This window comes from Lactuca saligna, chromosome 4, assembly GCF_052625555.1.
Source record: "Lactuca saligna cultivar CGN05327 chromosome 4, ASM5262555v1, whole genome shotgun sequence".
NCBI classification, from domain to species: Eukaryota; Viridiplantae; Streptophyta; class Magnoliopsida; order Asterales; family Asteraceae; genus Lactuca; species Lactuca saligna.
Window position 1 is genome coordinate 231,004,184 of NC_136420.1, and position 20,896 is coordinate 231,025,079.

Genomic DNA, 20,896 nt, shown 5'->3' on the forward strand with positions numbered 1-20,896 from the left:
GTAGGATAGGGACCTTTTCGAGAATTGTCAGTTAGAAAATTGCTTGATAAATTAGATGCCTAGCCAAGGATTTACTTGTTATATGTTGTTTTGAACCTATATTAATATTAATTAGTTCTATGACAAATATGTTAGGTTGCATTCCCCATAATTAGAAATTTTTAGACTGCCCGATTTGGTGTTATTGCACAGCTCTTGTCTGAGTCTAACCATTGTAGTGTCGGATCTTGTTGTCGACAGTCTGTTTGATTTTAGCAGCATGCAATTGTATTCACTCAATGATTAGTTAATATTAGTAGAAGTTCTTCACTGGCTGATAATAGAATGAACCGGAAGGAATCCTAGAAGAAGAGTCTAGGAAGTATAATATGACATATAATAGGACTTCGGTATAAATATAAGATCCTAGAAATGTCTAGGGCTAGAGAGTAGTTAGACCTTTGAATAATGTGTGTGTGAAAAGGCATGTTTATAGGAGAGCATAGTAACTTAGAAACATTAGGATAATCTTTTGGAATTAGTATAAACAAGTACGAGAAGTAGTATAAGGGCTCATACTACAAGAATACAAGGTTCATACTCGGATCAAGAAGAATCATAAAGTCACTAAGAAGTTGGAGAGGATCAATCATTATCCAAAAGTATTTTATAGATTCATATTAATCTAGTCCCATCTATATCTCTATAATGGTAATGATCACCAGAGGACATGGGTTGGGTTCTGGATCAAAAGGATCTGGACCAAGCGAGACCGACATTCGCGAATGTATAGAAGTGATTGTATCAACATCCGTCACAAAAATGATTCTAAAGATGTTGAGATTTATCAAGATCAATCTAATTACCATGTTTGACAAACGGTATTCCGCCGTAGGTAGCACCGCTTCTACAACAGCCACTATTTTCGTTGTTGTTGTAGCCTCACTTAGGGAGAAGGATATGCCATATAGGGAGTCAATAATACCAAACCGCTTGAATTTGTAGGTATCATGGATCTAATTGTTGCAATAAGATGGATCTCTGACATAGAAGGATGCTTCTACACTTTTTCTTGTCCAACTAACCTCAAGTTTAGGTATGCACAAAATGTTCTCCGCCATGGGGCGAAAGACTAGTGGAATTTTGTCACGAACTATTCACCTACTGAGAAGAGCGTAATGACATGGGAATAATTTGTGGAGAATTTTAAGGGAAGAGTATGTTCCACTTGTAGAGAGGGAGCGAATAGCTCATGAATACTTGTCACTTAAGCAAAAAATGGAGTCAGTGACCGAGATCACCAACATGCTTACAGAAAGGGCTATTCTACGAAAAATATTCATCCTCAGAGCAAGTGAATATGTCTTGGTACCTGAGGATACTCATGACCAATATCAGAGATTTTGTATCGATGAATTGATACAAGACCTTGAAAGAGATGCAAGACCATGCCAGAAAGTGGGAGATTGAGTTGGAAACTCAAGCAAAGGAAAAGAGGCAGACTCCAGCTCCATCCCAACGAGCAACCAAAATATCTAAGCACACAAATTCAAGGTATAGAGGATAGAAAGGTCCAAAGTGTGATAAGTGTGTAAAATCACACAAATGTATTTTTCTTGTTGTAATATGCTACAATTGCTACAAAGAAGGATATTACAGTCGAGACTGTAAGGAAGGAGCACGGGGGGTGGATATTTGCTTCCAGTATAATTAGATGGGCCACATCAAAGCTAAAAGCCCTCTTTTAAATCCAACATGCACAATACAACTTCCAACGCTTGCAACATTAAGCATAAATGATGGAAGATAGGGTGGGGTTGAAGCCCCAAGAGCCAAAGAGTTGGCTTTCAAGTCATGGTAGAGGAAGCAAGGGAAGCACCAGATTTTGTAGCTAGTTATTCTCTAGATTGAGGGAATACTATAACATGAATGAGATCACATCATGGAAGTTAATAGTGCTCTTAGGATTCAACTATTGTAATAAATGTACAAACATAATATTATAATAAATATGGGATATGTATACCTTGCATATGGTTTCTAGTGTCAAACATATGCGTATTTCCAAACAACTTATGCTTATCCTATTTTAAGGAAATCACTTGTAAAGAATACAAGTAGCAGTAGTTTGATAGGAAAGTTGAAGTTCATCCGATACGACAAAAATGAGTTTCTTCAAAGTCAAAAAGGAACTACTAATTGTATAAGCAAAGCCACCTTAAGCTTCGATCATTGACAAGTAGTGAAAGATAAAGGATCGAACCAAAGTGGGGGAGAACTGAACCTTATGGAAGAAATATGAGGAACAACTCGACTTTCGACTTCAACACCAAGGTATAACAGTGGCAACACAATTAGGTGAAGATTTTTAATTTCGTCATAAGGAATACGACCCAAGTAGATAGAAGTTTTCATTTAGGTTTAGGGTAGAGAAAGAATGAAGTATTTGGCTAACAATATTCATAGGTTATGAGCTTCTTGATTCTAAAGGAAATGTTTGGTCTTTCCTCCCAAGAATCAGATAAGATTTAGGAAACTACTAAATTCTCGGATTCTGCTCAGACAATCAAAAGGACTAATAGGCTCGTTCTTTCAAGAATGTAGGATTTAACCTCGCAGCAGAGGACCAAGAGATAAGAATTTCAGTAGGTTGTGTAGATCGCTATAAAAGCATCAAGTACTTAAGACATATACAAGACTTACAGATTAATACGACCCATAGTAAGTATTTACTAAATCTATTAGTTAAATTTTAGGTTTCTAGGACACCCAAACTCAGTAGATAAGCTTCCTAGAATCTAGGATCGTAAGTGGTTTAAGGTTACACCATAGGAAAATTTCATAAGACATAATGTCAAAACAATACACTATAAGCCTTTTTATAAAGGCACGTTCTTGAAAGTGATTTCCACTGGCACTTCATAGATACATTTCCCTAGTTAATTGCATTAAAACAAGTGAACAATGTTCCTAGTCAACATAAAGAATCGACATTTCACATCTGAAGGTGACCATCTATCATAAAATTTAAATTCAAAGAGTCCCAACCGATGAATTCCTGGTTTTGGAAGAATTCATGAGGAGATCAGGAGTATGTCTAAGGTATAAATTAAAGTTCTATGAGACTTATAGATGGAACAATGCCAACTAGATTTCGATAACTTTGATAAGATAGCATCTAGGTGTGCTAGGAGTAGGATTTTTGGGACAAAATCTTTGTAAGTGGGGTAGATTTATAACACCCCATTTTTATCGTTCCTTAGGATTCAATATAAACCACTGTTTATAAAATTTGAAGTTGAAATATATTACTCTTTAAACCAATTAATCATCTTAAACATGTAGAAAATGTCGAAACGATTTCCATAGATATATAGAACGCTTAAATCTGACTTCCTATGAAGAAGTTATGCTTCTTTGAAGTTTCACGATTAAATCGATGCGGATTTGTGTATCTTATAAAGTGAATTTTTGATAAATAATTTTTTAGCCTAAGATATCTAATAGAAATTCATATTCGTCATTAAACCAAGAGCGTGCATATAAAGAACGCCCAAATTCGACACTGTATGGAATAAATATGATTTTTCGAAGTTTCTGTGCAGCCGAGTATAGTAGTGCATGACACATAAATTGAATTTTAGAATGGTAGATTATTAGTAAAATAATCTAAATGAGAGTTCAAGATCTCTTCACTAGGAGTTCGTCGATTTAAAGAACATCGGGAACAGAGTTTGTATGTAGGAGTTATGCTTTCTATTGCGATCTCTTATAGTCAAAGCCTAACAAAAATATAAATTTTTTGATTGACTGAGACTTAGTTGTTGGGATCTAAATGAAAGTTCTAGATCTCGTTGAAAGATTTATGTATATATAAATAACATCAAAAATGGATCTCGTATGAAGAAGTCATGCCCACCGATAACAAGGTGTTGTACAGAGACGACATGTAGCATGATCGGGCGGACAAGTGTCTTAGGGGACAAGGCCACTTGGCCCACCAATATCATGACATGTTGTGCAATAAGATTTAGATATGTGCTGAGGTCCTAGAAGGGAGGATGTTACTGAACTATATCGTGTTACATGGCAAACAACGACAGGAGTCACCCAGGTGCTTGTACGTGGTGTGCCTAGGGGTTGTGCATGGCTCGCCTGCTCAGGAGGCCATATATTATCTTGTTTAAATCTTTCTATAACATAAAAGGATATCCTTGGTGGGTATAAAATGTTATGTTATGTTTAAAATTTTAAGTCTACCGTTGCCATATTTTTGTATTTTTTGAAACAATTTTTGAACTAAAACCCGACATTACCTTCGAGTAGTGTTTCCGATTTGTTTTCACCACAACCAAGTGTTCCATAAGAAGACCGACTGATCGGGGATGATTAGGGGTGTAGGGAGGGCACCTACTTCAGCCACTCTGAGGGTTTCTGAGGGTCGCAAGGGTGGTGTGGAGGTTCTTGTGGGGAGGAGCCAAACGTTGCAATCACAAGCCAAGGAGATCCTAGTTCCACCTGTTGACACTGCATGTATGAGTTGGATTCCTTCCTTCATACTCGTATTAAATGTGTTTATGATTTTATGTTTGTATGTGAGATGCTATGTGTTGTCTTGAGAATCTTCATATGCCATTTTGCATATTATGAGTTGTGTTTCGAAGAAGATTGTGTATACCGCTTACGAGACCAGCAGGCAATCCAATCTTTGGTGGTATCAGTGAGAATTCAACTAATCTGCAAGGTGGGCATGCCAAGTTTAAATAGAGGATGTATAGTGGTTTTCATGGTTTTGAAGTAGTAAGGAATTGGTTCGAGATGGTACCCATGATGGAGACTCATGATAGGAGTCACCGTGTTATCAAGCGAAAGGTTTTCGATAGTGATGAATGATCAGGGATTTTGTTTTCCAGTGGAAACAACAAGATAATGTAGGGTTGGAAGGGTTTATGCTCAGTTGGATTGTGAAGTGGATTCAAATTGGCATTGACTTGGAATGCTATGTCTATCGGGGAGTCAGAAAACATTTTAGGATTTTGGATTTCACGCAGAGTAGTGATTGTTATTCTTTAGTGGTTAACGCTAGTGGGGCAAGTATACATTCGCCATCAAGCTATGAGAACCCTATTAAGGCTGGGTTTAATTATAGTTTTGGAAGCCCGTTGTGTATATGAGTACACTTATCAGTTTGTATCAAGGTTGTAGGAGTATCATCCAGGTTGTTTGGCGTATTTGGAAGGTAGTAATGAGTGATTTCGAGGATCAAATCTAATTTAAGTAGGGGAGAGTTGTAAAACCATATTTTGAATCATTTCATAATTCAGGGTCATGACCTAAAGATAAATTATATAAAGGCTTTTGGGCTTTGGGGGAAAGAGAGGTTTAGATCGATTTGGATGTGGGTAATGTAGATTATGTGATCCAAGAGTTCGGTATGTGTTTTAGAGCGTAGGTGTATAATGGTAAAATTAATGGTTATGGCCTTTCATGAATTAAGGATTTTAGTTTGAGGTGTTGTAAGATGAAAGTAATTAGATAGGGTTGTAGAGCTCCTCAATACCTTCCCATAGATATTAGGATCATCGAAATCAATGTTATAATGAGGATGTTACGGTCTCCAAAAGTTAGAATGGTTAAAGGCTTGTCGTGTACATTGGACATACAAGGGATATATGTAGGGCATACGCGACACAGTCTCAAGCCCAAATTTAAGGTCTTGGACCCTATTTAATGGACTTAACTCATTTCCAACCCTCCTTATCTTCAACCTCCAACCCCTGTAACATTAAATCTGAAACCCCAGCCCCCATTTGAAAGGATTTTTGAGCCTTGGAGTGATTTTTGTGGATTTTTGCGTGCATCTAGAAGAAGAACAAGCTTGGTGAAGGAGCATTGATCAAGTTGGAGCTTGTAGATCCATAGTTTACACACGTTTCATAGCTTCATTGAGGTATAACGTTTTGACCTTGCTCGTTCTATGTTTAGGTCTAGATCTATTGGATTTTTTGTCACATTTTGGTCCTTTGATTCATTCTTATGAGCATAAGCTACTCCATGAGTTTAGGATGTTAGATCGTAGTGTTTCTAAGGTTCCTTGCGCATAAAAAGGGTAGCTTGATAGGTTTAGCTCAACCATGTATAGGTTGGTATTCATTTCATGAGGGTAAGGTGATAAAAGTTGGTTTTTCGGGCTAATTAAGCGTGCATAAGCGTAAAGCTTCTAACTTTATGGATTAAGATTTTGTTTTAGAATGGATCAAAAGTTTGGACAAGAAGGTCTTAAGGGATTAAGCCATCCAAGAAGGAGTGGCTCATGGACTAGTATGTCGGGTGTACTTCCATGTACACTGCACGTACTAGGTTTGAGCCCTGTAAAATCTCTTTGGTCACGAGTTGTACGCGAGGCGTACCCAAGTGGTATTATGAGCGTACTAAAACAGGAGGCAATTGGACTTTTTGATTTTGGGCCAATTTTGGACACTAGAGTTTTGGGCTTATGTTGTGTAATGCCTGTGTTTCTGGGCTTGTCATTAATGTTGATATAATAGTCTATGTTAACCTTTGTAACCCGTTTTGAAATAATAAAGATGTATTATTTGAGTATTATGTGTTTTGTGCTTAGTTGTGTGACTTAATTGAATTAAGAATAAAAATAAGCATCAAAATGAAATGTTCGATAAGCTCGATATCTATGGATAATGTTTTAGTAGTTGAAATGAGGTTTCCGAATATATAAAGAATGCCAAAATCCAAGTTATAACGAAGAAGTTATGATCTGTCGAAGTTTCGCGATAGAACCAGCACGACACTGAATGACGTAAAAGGTGAATTTACGTTAGAATAATATTTAGCCCTAGTGATCCAAACGAATGTTGTAGAGTTTGTTAAACCAATAGCGTGCATAAAAAGAACGCCCAAATCTGACTTCGTATGAGAAAGTTATGATTTTTCGAAGTTTCGACTTAGCAGTATGCAGCCCGAATACTCGATTCGAGATCGAGTGATTGTTGGTTGAAACAATCTAAACGAGAATCAAAAATATCATTGATAGTAGTGCATTGGTGAAAAGACAGACGAAAACGGAAGTCAGATGAAGAAGTTATGAATTTATAACGGAGTTTTCCTATCCTGGCCTACTAAAAATAAATAATAAAAATAAAATTCAAAACTAGCCGACAGAGTCTAAACAAAAGTTGTAGAGCGTAGTCTCGCCTACGCGTGGATATAAAGAACGTTGAAAACGGAGTTCGTATGAAGAAATATGAATTTTTGAAGTTTATTAAATAATTAAAGTATAAATTTAATTATTAAATCCGACATTATCCGAAGGGGAGTCACCAGACTTATCCGGGTTACGCCCAGCGTAAGGCTGTACGCCCAGCGTACCCCGATGCAAGCACCGCCTCGGACTCGAGTGCTCCGATGATGCATGCAGTGACGTTTTGGTCACGTACGTCCCGCGTAACTGAGTACGCCTAGCGTACGTGCGAGGCTCAGCCTCTATAAAAGGCATGCGAGGGCAGCCAGCTTCTTTTGCCAAATTCTCTCCTATTTCTCCCGTTTTGCATCGTTTTGTGTGCCAGAAATATCCTGAAGCCCCAGTATCAATTCCAAGCCCCGAAGCAAGTCCTGGTGCCTCGAAGATCCCGATAAGTGCAATTCCCGTGCTGAAGCTCTGCGCGCGAGGAGCCCGGTTTTTGTGAAGATCTTCTAGATCTACCGAATAATACTACTTCTACAAGTCGTAGTGCTGTCCGATCATCTTCTGATCAAGTGAGTGTGTAGTTACTTTCTTCTAACGCATAATTATGAAGTATTTTATATAAAATACGTGTTATGTGTATATTTTTTTGTTATATGTGTGAATGTATATTCACTTTCTTCTATCTCATGGATCTGATTTATTCTCTATGAAATACATGTTACGTGTGTGTGCCTCATTTGTTATGTGGAATATGTATTGATTGAACATGTTATACAGGTTTTAAAATATGTATAAAAATATATATTTTTATCTACTAATATGTTGGGTAGAACATGGGTAGATAGTTGATGTGTGATAAACAGATGAGAGGGCTCGATGTTATTGATGTTGACCTAGTCATCTAGCGGAGTATGGATGACGACCACAGACTCTTTCTAGACTGTCCAGTGGAACGTTAGCAGGTTGATAACCTGTAGGTGTTGTGAACGATGTGTTCACCGGTGTACTCTATCCCCCTCATGGTTGCCTTTAGGATATCTATTGTTGAGGAAACCCCTTAGCAGTAATGTCTGTCCTGATGAAAATCCTAGATTAGGTCCCTTGAGATAGATGTTGTTTTAGGGACATATAGTGAGGATAACGGGAATGGCTAATCGGGTTATTGTTGGTTGGTGAAATTAAATATAATTATTTATTGTGGGTTGAAAACCCTATATGCTCACCAGGCTCCCAAGCCCGACCTACTTAGTTTATTTGTATTACAGGAAGTGGCGCAAGGGCATAAGATGGATGAATCATCAAGTTGTTTTGTTTACAAGTCTATATATGTATATATTTATTGAATGACTTGTAATACTATCGTTTATGCTTTATGGTCTGTATCAGAACATGACATCCCGAGTTTTGATTATATAATGAAAATGCATCTCTTGATGAAATGCTTTGATAAATATTATTTTATCATTTTTTTTGGGAACAAATTTCGCAACTCTTTTAAATCAAAAGGATTTACTCTGAAAATATTTTAAAAAGCATAAACGAAATCAGTCTTTTTTGGCTGTGATTTTGGGGATGTCACATGTTTGGCCATATGTATTGTTGAGGTGGGCCATATTTAGGCTTTAGGCCTTTATGTAATTGGGTCCATATTGGGTCTTTTAGATTTGGGCCATCAGTGAGCTTTTAGTGCCACTGAGTTTGGGCTAGGGTTAATTGGTCCAATTGATGGGAAGGGTAAAATAGTCTTTTACCCTAGGAGTTGGGTTTAGTAAATTAAAGTCCCAAGTATGGGTTCTGACTCAATTATTGATTTTGGTTGTATATGATCGGTTAGCACGGGGATTATCTGGTCCATTAGCCCGAGCATCAGTTGGATTTTCAATGGACTCTGGTGAGTTTGCTCACTATATTATATGACACTAGGGATTGTATGTGCTTATAGTCTTTGTGTAACGTCTCAAAAAGACTAATAAAATTTTTCATTTTAAAGTCTATCAATCATTCATCTATATTTCAAAATCAACACCATGTCATAATATTCTATACATCATAGTATGATTATTCAAAATGCTGAAATCATTGGGGGAGGATGTTGTGCCATCACATCGGGCTCTTCCTTTTCGAACCGGAAGTACCTGAAACCATAAACATAAACTATAACCACAAAGCTTAGTAAGTTCCCTAAAGTGTCATATACCAATCATACAACTAGGCTTAACCCTAGGGTATAATTCAACCCAATATACATATATGGCCCCTTAGGGCTTCGCCCTGGGTTGTATTTCAACCCAATCAACACATATGGGCCCCGCCCTGGGTATCATTAAACCCAATCATACAAAAGTAGACCCGCCCTGGGGTCTATTTCAACACGTGCATAAAATAGTGGGATTCGCCCTGGCGTGTATTTTAACCCAACATATATCCATTGGTTCCTTCGACCCAAGGATATTGTATGAAAACTCACCTCCAAAGAAGATAACTGAGCCACACACTCGAGCTGCTCCTAATACAGCTTCTCACACTAAAGATATCCCACAGAAATAACCCTAATTAATAACTTGGGTTTTATTCCATAATAAATGGTCTAACCAACCCCATTTCCTAAGTAGGGGGGAAAATGTCATTTTGCCCTTCTAATTCGCTCCAATCCTGAAAAGCCCAACACCTAATGATCCTAGGCCCAAAATAATGGCCCAACGTTGGCACTAGGTCGTACACCACGCATACCATCTTTTGCTCCTTGAGTATATGTCCGATGCAGAAAGGGGATAAGGGTCTAGGTGTAGTACGTGCAACGTATTGGATTTTATGGACAACGTACGCACCCTAATGCTAAAACTCCTATTAAGATCTTAATGCCTTAAGACCTTGCATCCAAACTTCAGATCTGAGCTTAATAAAAGCACTAAGTCCTAACTTGCTTAGTCATTTTCTATACAATAACTCTTGCATGGGGAAAAACCAAGATCCAAGCTTGCATTATTATGACTTAAAATACCCTAAAATGTCTAAAAGGACAGCTTAAGGGCTTTAGAGTAACTCATACTCACAAAAAACTAGGTTTTGGACAAAAGGAAAGAAAGTATAAGCTTAACCAAGATCTAGAGAAGCATGAGTCAACGTTGGAACTTTATACCTCCAAATGGTGCACAATGAAGAGAAAATATTGGATCCAAGGTCTTGAGAGGAAAACCACTTCCTTGATGATCTTCCATCACAAACAATAATGCCCACAACTTAGTCAAAAGCTTAAAATGCTCAAAATTGGTTAGGGTTTGCAAGGAGGGTCGATTTTTGGGATGCAAGCTGATAAGAGGAAGGGTTTTGGGGATATAATGGTGCTTATATAGTATATAAACCCTAAAATGAGATTTTGGTACAAACTGCGTACCAACATATGCTCAACGTTCACCAGTGAGACTAGGTACACCCAACTTACCAAAGTGTACGCCCAACGTACCCATGATGCACCCAAATTATGAAAATGCCATAAAGGGCCCATTTACACAATAACCAATTATTATGGGAAGAACAAGATGTCGCAACTCTCCTCCACTTGATGTAGACTTCGTCCTCAAAGTTCGTTGTCGTGTATAAATCCGGGTAGTGCTCTTGCATCTCCGCCTTAGTCTCCCACATCCATTCATAACCTTTTTTTATGTTGCCACTGGAGCTTTACCAACGGCACTTCTTTTTTGCACCAAGCCTTTTTCTTCCTATCCAAAATTGCTACAATTCTCTCCACATAATTCAAGCTATCAGCAACTTGTATTACATCCAAAGGAACAACTGCAGACTCATCAGCCACATACCTCTAAAGTTGAGACACATGGAAGGTGTTATGGATCTGGATGAGCTGATCAGGCAAATCCAGTCGGTATGCAACCTTTCCTACCTGGGGAAAAATCCTAAAAGTACCAATGAATTTGGGGCCCAGCTTTCCTTGCTTCCAAAATCGGATGACACCTTTCCAAGGCGATACTTTCAGAAGCACCAAGACTCCTACATGAAACAGGAGGTTGGAACATCTCCGATCTACATAACTCTTTTGTCGGATTTGCACGACTCGCAACCTGTCATGCACCTGTTGAATTAACTCAGTGGTCTTAAGTACAACTTCAGTACTCCCCATGACCCTATACCTGACCTCCGCCCAACAAACCGGGGTCCTATACCTCCTTCCATACAAAATCTTAAACGACGGTTGGTAAATATTGGTGCGATAACTGTTGTTGTATGATAACTCGACCAATGGAAAGTAAGTATCCCAACTCCCTCCAAAATCTAACACACAAGCTCGAAGCATATCTTCGGCTAGTATGAGTAATATCTTCATCTCATGAAAGGCTAATTTCTTGGAAAGCAAGTTTCTAAGGGATGAAGCAAATGGGAGGCAAATGGAACTTGAAGAATATCAAGAACCACATCTTGATGCAACTCATGTTGGAGCTAGTACTGAACAAGAGGTTGTTGAAGATGAAGAGATCATTCCTCTTCAACCTGTTGAAACACAAGGCATTCGCAGATTGGGTAGAATATGTCAAGAACCTAAGATGTATGGGTTTCTCATTAACAAATGCTATATGATGATGAATGCTTATGAGCCTGTCACGTACCGAAATGCAATGAAAAATCCGTAATATGACAAATGGCTTGAAGCCATGAATGCAGAGATGCAATCGATGACAGAAAACCAAATATGGGATTTGGTTGAACTTCCTCATAAATGTAAGACTCTATGGAGTAAGTGGGTCTTCAAGAAGAAGAATGACATGGATGCCAATTTACATAAATTCACAGAAAGACTTGTTGCTAAAGGTTTCACTTAAACCCAAGGGGTTGATTATGATGAAATGTTTTCACCACTTGATATGATTAAATCTATTAGGATACTACTTGCCATATCTGCATATCATGACTATGAGATATGGAAAATCGATGTCAAAATTGCTTTTCTAAATGGACACTTACAAGAAGATGTATATATGGTTCAGCCCGAAGGTTTTGTCGACCACAGGTATCCTAATAAAAAGTGTGTAAGTTCAAGAGATGCTTTTATAGGTTAAAGAAACAATCTTGAAATTTGAATCATCATTTTAATGAAGAAATCACAAAGTAGGGTTTTGTTAGAAATGAATATGAATTTTGTGTTTACATGAAAACTAGTAGGAGCTCGGTGACCTTCTTAGTCCTATTTGTGGGTGACATACTTATCATTGGAAATCACATTTTGACTTTACAAGGTGTAAAGGCTTGGTTAGGAAAGTTCTTCTTAATGAAGGATCTTGGTGAGGCTCAATATATTCTTGGAATCAAAATCTATAGAGATAGATCAAACAATTAATAGGTCTAAGATAAAGTACATACATTGACAAGTTCTTAAAATGGTTCAAGATGCAAAAATCTAAGAGATGAGTTGTACCAATGGCACATGGCATAGTACTAAGTTCAACCTAATGTCCTAGCACAAAGGCTAAGCTAGATAAGATGAAAGATATTCCATATGCTTTCGCAGTTGGATCTATCATGTATACCATGGCAAGGATAAGCTATAATCATGACTTGTAACATCCAAAAAATACAACCAATTTAAATTTTTCAAAATAACCCAATTTTCATTAAATTGTTTACAAAAAGGTTTTCAATACAAATCATTTAGAGTATTCCCAGAATCACATTGCTACAAAATCATGAGGAGCGGTACGATCACGCCTTCGCCTTGCCACAGTCTCCTGAAGAACCTGAAAAACATTAAACCACAACTGTAAGCCCGAAAGCTTAGTGAGATACCCCCAAAATACCAACCACGTATACGCCCTTCCAGGCTACAACCTCCCGGTCCAAAACATATTGCCTTCCGGCCCAAAACATATAAAAAATACATAACATAACAGAACATAGAACAACCATGCATATCGGGTCTACTGTGTGACTGGTCCGCCGTATCAGGCCTTCAGTCCATCGGATCCATCCTCCAGGTCTAGTCATGTCCATCGAGTCTACAGTGTGGTTGGTACGCCCGCATCGGGCCTTCAACCCACCTGGTCCACTCTCTGAGTCTACAGTGTGACTGGTCCGCCCGCATCGGCCTTCAGTCGGCTTGGTCCACTCTCCGAGCCTCGACACGTCTAGTCCGCCCTCGTGGGGCCTACAGCCTATCCGGACCGCTCACTAGGCCTTCGGAATAACCGGTCCGCCCTGGGTATCTTGGCCTACAGCACAAAGCAGGACCCGCCTAAACCCATCTCCAGTCCAAACAACCATGTGCACAAAACATACAATCATATAACAGTCGTAGTCAACAAACCGAGCAAGCATATCACATAGCATATCATTACCCTAACCAGGTTGCCGACCTAACCGGTCACTAGCATAACATCACTCTATATGTCAGGAAACTGACCATAATAAGGTCTCCTAGCATGTACCATCCTAGCTACCAGGATGTAGACACATCAAACAATAACATAATAACCATATCCGAATCTCAATCCAATAAAGGGCCGACCTTGGTGCCTTAGACCCTGTTGATATAGTGAGGATAACTCACCTCGAAACTTCCGGCTGAAAGGATAAGATCCCGCTGCTCCGAACTCTGACACGAACTCCTCCATTGAACATCAAAACATACAACTCAATAAATACCCTTGGAAGACAACTGGTCAACCTTGGACAAGTCAAAGTCAACCCCCGACTAACCCTACTCGCCGAGTCAACCCGATGACTCGCCGAGTCCGTAAGCTCAGAACTTCCCTCAATCAGCGACCCAACTCGCCGAGTCACCCCAAGACTCGTCGAGTCCAGCAACTCTGAGTCCACTCGCACCCAACTCACCGAGTCATTCCCTGACTCACCGATTCATCGACTCAACCAGAAATATTGGGACTCCTCGACAAGACTCGCCGAATCCAAGAACAGACTCGCCGAGTCCAAGGCTATCTTTAACTTACTCGCCGAGTTGTTCTTCCAACTCGCCGAGTTCCAGGCCATCTTCAAGCAACTCGTCGAGTCCACCCATGTGACTCGTCGAGTACCACTGGTCTGAATCCATACAGAAGCATCTCAGGCCATGCAATTGATCCAAAACATAGATCCAACCTCCTACAATCCATCCATCACGTAAAGTGGCAAACTTTACGTGAATCTAAAGAGATCTATGCCTTATTCACCTTAGAACCAAGGTTTGGGGCATGATAACTCCATTAACAACACAGGAACAGGGGCTTTAATGCTCTTAAGATCTTCTCCACTCCAGATTTGAGGTAGCAACCTCAAATCCATCCTCCAAACATCAAGATGCCACACAACTAAGCTCCCCACACAACCCCAAAATGAGAAACTAGGAAAACACAGCCCAAGAACGAAAGTATTACCTCCAAAGGATGCCTCAATAGCAATGAAACTCGAATCCAAGCAAAGCCCTTTGATCCAAGCCACTTCTCCTTCAAGATTTCTTCAACCAACACCTCTCCAAGCTCTAATTTGCTCAACAATGGGGCTCTCCACGAAATTAGGGTTTCTGGGACTCAAGGGGGGAATAGAGGAGGCTGTGGAGGGGCATAATGATCTTTATATAGGGCTCAACCCCGAAAATTAGGGTTTTCTCCACACAGCACCTACTCGCCGAGTCCATCTTTGGACTCGCCGAGTAGGCCACTTGATACGCGACCATAGTCGCGACGTGACTCGCCGAGTCTATCCATGGACTCGCCGAGTCTATCCATGGACTCGCCGAGTCGCCCTCCGAAACTTACACTTTTAGCCCTTCAACTCTACTCTTGCAATTCCGGGATGTTACATGACAAGCAAGTTTCAACAAAATCCAAGGGAGGGTCATTGGATACCTATGAAGAACATCCTTAACTACTTGCGTAGAACTAAATATATGTTCCTCGTCAATGGAGGTGTTGATGAAAGCTTAAGTGTAAAGTGTTACACAGATGCTTCATTCACAATAGATCGATATGATTGTAAATCACAATTAGGGTATGTGTCCATTGTTAATGGGGGTGCAGTGTCTTGGAAGAGCTCCAAGCAAAGTGTTGTAGCACAGTCCACTATAGAGTCCGAATACATAGTTGCTTCAGAAGCTGCACAAGAGCCTACTTTGATGAAAAAATTAAGTGGAGACCAAGGCGTGGTTCCTTCTATTCAGGATCCCCTAGAAACATTTGTGACAATGAGGGTGCAATTTCTTTGGCAAAAGAACACAAATCACACAAGAAGACTAGGCATATAAGTCGGAGATTCAACTTCATTCGGTATAAAGTTAAAGATGGTGAAATCAGTATTTGCAACCTTTACATTGATCAAAATTTGGCGGACCCTTTCACGAAGGCCCTTCCTCGGGCAAAATTTTAAGGACATGCTCGAGGGATTGGACTTCGCTATTCTAGTTATTGGATTTGATCTATGTATTAGTATTGAATACTGGAACATTTTGTATCATTATCTATTGTAATTACTATTATATATATGGCATATGATCTTTTCATTAAATAATTGTTTGGTTCCTTAGCAACATGTTTAATCCTTGAGTAAATTTATTCACTCTAAAATCCATAGTCGTTTACTATTGTGGCAGAAATAATGAGATAAGGCTAATATTAATTAGAATGGTTGATAAAATATCGTAACTAGTTTCATAGGTACTTTATAGAGAACAAGTATTGGATTGACCCGTTCAAGATCACTTCATGGATCGTTATCATGAATGATATGTGATAAAAGGTAATATATATATATATATATATATATATATATATATATATATATATATATATATATATATATATGTATATCCTTAACACATGAGATACATATATGGGTCTTGTGTATGAGCAATGTTGTGCTCTGATATAGTCAAACGTTGTTCTTTAATCAATTATTTATAAAATCTATTTTCAGGTATGTTGTAAACCATACAAAAGGTGTATTTAGTCAAAATGGGATTTGTTCATCTTATTTATTGAGGGTTAGACATCTAAGGCTCGGTGTAAATTTGAACACTTATATGAGATTAAAAGTATTTTATATCTCATGTTCAACATGATGTCCATAGAAAAGGGATAACTGATAAACTTACCTTATACACCAATTATAGCCTTGGGCTTCTAGGATTTGGGTGTTGATATAATGGCACAAAGTCATTGTTGTGATATTTCCGTAGATGCTTAGATGTTGAACGATGGATCCGACTTGGGTTCTTGCCTGAGAAGACAATCACAAAAGAATCGTTACAGGACGACCGAGTGTTCTCTCGGGACATCACTCCAACGATCAAGTTAGTTTTCTGAGAGAGAGAAAATATGGGGTTAATTTTCATAAGAAAGAAGATGGATCCCTTCCATGAGGTGGAAGAGATCCTTTTGTACCTGTTACAAATAGATCGTGGGGACCATGCCTTGTGAGCATGAAACGTGGCCTTCTCTTACTAGGAGAGTTATGCACCCTAACTAACTATCAGGTGACGTCAGTTCTGGGCATCACCCATGCTATTTGTTGCCTTCTCGTTGGCTGTGAGTGAATAAGAAGATCACATGAAATGTTCTTACCATGTGATGAGAAAAGAGCTGCTTCCCAGGACTTGGCTCGCTTAGAATAAGACCGGGTCTTAGCTAAGGTAGTAATGTTTATGTTACATTTTCTGTTATATTTAACATATTCGTTAGGTAATGTTAATAAGTCCCTTAAACCAGTAGGCATTTGCATTCATGATGTAGCAGATTTGTTCTAGTCTACTCATAGATACATGGCAGGCTGCTATTCATAGCCTATACTGATGGCAGGTCGAAATTGTCGTTGATCAGCGGTTTCATCATGAAGACGGTTTGTTGCCCCTTTATTAGTATTTAAATCTATGCCTTCCCTGGTAAATCTTTCCCGACTACTACCTTACTTTTTTCACTTCTTTATGAAAGAAACCTTTTCGTTTTTTCCTCCAAATCTTTCCATGGCTACTTCTCGCACTTTGGGAAGGAATCTCACTGCTGAAGAGTAGGAATCTTCTAAATTCCGGTATGGTTTGTTTCTGAACATAGGGTACAGATCCCTTTTCCTAATGCTTCTTTATATAATCCTCATGAGGGTAAAGCCAGGATCCCAGTCGCCCTATTCGAGGCAGGTTTGCACTTGCCTACCACTGATTTCTTCAACTTGATCATCCGAGAGTACGAGATTTCAGTAAGAGAGTTGACCCCTATCGCTATCAACAAGATAGTGGTCTTTGAACTCCTTTTCCATGCTCTAGTCCACTTGTCGTCCATTCCTGCTTTCAAGCACTTCTTTAACGCCTCCACCCAGTCGAGGACTCCAACCCTTTCCCACCGACGAGGAGTCCCTACTCTTATCCAAGATAAGAAGTCAAAGAAGAACTAGCAAGAGAAATTTGTGTGGGTGAACAATAATCTCGTGGTTCTCAGTTATCCAAGGACTAAGGTGTACGTACACCATACACCCATGTTGTTAGGTGCTGACAAGGAATTGGCTAATGCCCTGGAGAAGATCAACATCACCAGTGAGGATTGGCTTGACTATTTCTTGGCCGATGGTAGGACGAGTGCTCCATGGAGAACTCATGGGAAGATGCTTGAATTCTTTCTTGAGAAAGAGGGTATTTCTTTTGCTTTTCCTCTCTTCCCCCCTCTTTTTTATTTGAAAAGATTGGAAAGTTATTTTCGAAGCGGTGGTTTGGCTAAACCGACATTGTTTCTGTTTTTACCAGGTGTGGAGGAGACTGTTTTTTTTGGAGAGAGCTCTTCGAGGTCTGTTTGACAGCGAGCTTTAGATTTGTGATGTTGACCTGGTGGAGGCTCTTCCCCCTCCTTTTTTGTCCAAGGACTTACAGTAATTGGCGGTTTTGACAGTGTTACCAGTGTTGGTGAGGATCCGGACCTACAGGACGTTGTCATCACTAGTGCTTCTCAGAAGGATGCTACTCCGTCAGGGTCCGCAAGGAGTCTCCACCGGGTTAAGAGGCGTATTATACTTTTGGAAGCCTTTTCTGGCGGTCGAACTGAGGCACCTATAACCGGGCCCCCTCTACATATGAAGCGTAATTTGAGTCTCTTACTAGGGGGTTCAAAAGATTGCAACCATGCCCCTGATGAAGGTCCTCCGAAACTGCTGGATGGGGCACAAAGTAGGGAGAATGAACCACCCTATCATACGGGAGAAGGAAGCACAAAGAAAACCAACCTTGTTCCCAAAATTGAAGGAGCTGGGATGAAGACTTGGTCTTCACCTATTCACGGTCTTACAACCACCTCTTCTGGTAAAACCACAACCACCCCTTACTGATGGGCTTTCATTCGGATGCTTATAAGCCTGCTTGGGGACTAAAATCTGAGGATCTTGTCTCCTATCATGACATCACTCTCGAGTGGTGTCAGCATGCATTTCCTCCTGTCATGAATGAGGCCATAAGTGTCCTTTCTAATGAGTATACGGCTAATGGCTTGTGTTACGATGCCGCCTAAGTGTCGTCTTATTTAGTCATGCTTGCCAAACGCATCTCTAAAATGGAGGCCCTCCAGTCAGATTTGGACAAGAGGAGCATTGAATGTGAAGAATTTAAGGCCCAAGTGGTGAAGTTGGAGGTCGATAAGAGCGACTTGGGGGCTAGGCAGGAGGCAGTGTTACTTGAGAGGGCGAGCTTGTCAGATCAAACGGCGAAATTAGGGGAAGAGGTGAAGGGCCTGACCGATCATCTGGGGGTTCTATCATTGGTGAACACCAGTCTGAGCAAGCGGGTGGTAGAGATGGAGGTTGATCTGGTGACTGGGAATGCCACAAAAGGAGCGTTGGAGAAGGATATTTCTTGGATCCTTAGAGACGGGATCATTCGGGTTATGGATAGTTTGATTGAAAGTCTACAATTCCTCCAATTATAGGTTCTGGTGAAAAAGCTTGTGTCGCCACAGGTGTGAAGCAGGGTAATAAGATAGTCTGGTAGCAGGTGTCCGCCGGGGAGGTCGACCTGAAGTCAGAGGAGAACATGGCATCCAGGACTCAAGAGATGGAAGATGCCCTAGTGACTTTCACGGAGACGGACTTTGTTTGCCATCTTCGCTTGGGCGCCTTGGACGTGGCTGGGCTTCATGATCTCTATCAGGAGTCTCAAAACGAGGAATCTTCCCCCAGTGATGATAACAAGTCTGTTGGTAAGTAGCTTTTGTCTTTGGCTTCTTTTGATGTAACTTTGTTGAACAATTTTCTCTATTTCTTGCTTAATTTTTTTTATTTGCTGCCCCCAGGGGCAGCCTGAAAGTCTTCGAGTCTGGCGACGTTGACAATATTTTTTTGTATTTGTAGGTATGAAGGCTTGCTATTACTGCACATATTGTTTTATTTGCTTCATGTATGGCTTCTGTTTGCCATCACATAGTATTTACATGAGAGAACGTCAAAATCGTTAAATATGTGATTGTTCATATATTCGGTGATGAATAATTGTTTTGGTAAAAAAAACGTTTTACCTTCCTAGTCAAATAAATTCTTACCAGATTATATATATATATATATATATATATATATATATATATATATATATATATATATATATATATATATATATATATATAATTGATTTGTTAATATTCACTACTTTATGTTATCATATTTATTTTTACCAATATTTTGTTAATATTCACTAAAATTATCATAAAAATGGATTTTTTTTCTTGATTTATTTAAAAATGATTCATGAAATTGTTTTTTTTTAGATTTTTTCTTTGTGAATCATCTTACTTTTGATTCATCTAATGATTCATTTCGTATGTTTGCTAAAATAATATCTATAAAAAATTTCTTACCTTGCTACCAAAAAATTACTTTTTATTTGATTGTTGATTATATATATGGAGAGAGAGAGATTAAATTTTACAAATGGTCCTTATGGTTTGGAATAATTTGCACGCTTGGTTCTTAACTTATTTTTTTAACCCGGAAAGTCCTTACTGTTTGATTTTGTTACGCGCTTGGTGCCTACTGTTTGTTTTTGTTATGCGCTTTGTCCATGCCTTACGTAAAAAGACTATTATTTAAATAGATAAAAAATTATGTTGTAGGTAAGGTAATGTGAGTGGTGGGGTTGGGGTATGTTTATTTAAATAAACTAAGAAAATCAAAGGTTAAATAGTTTTTTTTAGATAAGACAGTGTCTAAGCGGGTAACAAAAACAAACAGTAAGGACCTGTAAAGTTAAAAAAATAAGTTGGGGACCAAATATGTAATTTACGTAAACCATATGGACTATTCGTGTAATTTACTCATATATATATATATATATATATATATATATATATATATATATATATATATATATATATATATATATATATATATATATATATATATATATATATATATATATATATATATATATATATATTGAACATTCATAATATGAGAGATTTTCAAATGCCATCTAACCCCACTTGGTGACTTGCGTTTAGAAAATTTAAAGTATTGGGATCTTTGGTCCATGAAAATGACTTTTCTTGGGGTCATGTTGCACATAACCAATATAAAATTGTAGACATGGTCACTCCTTACATTTTATCAATTAATATACCATATCATTATACATATATAATATTAATATAAATATTTTTCTGTCGATGTGTGGAAATGTCACTCAATATTCTTTGGTTGAAAATAAAAAACAAATGGGTTCCAATTTGTTAAACTTATGACGTTTTTTGTGGGGCG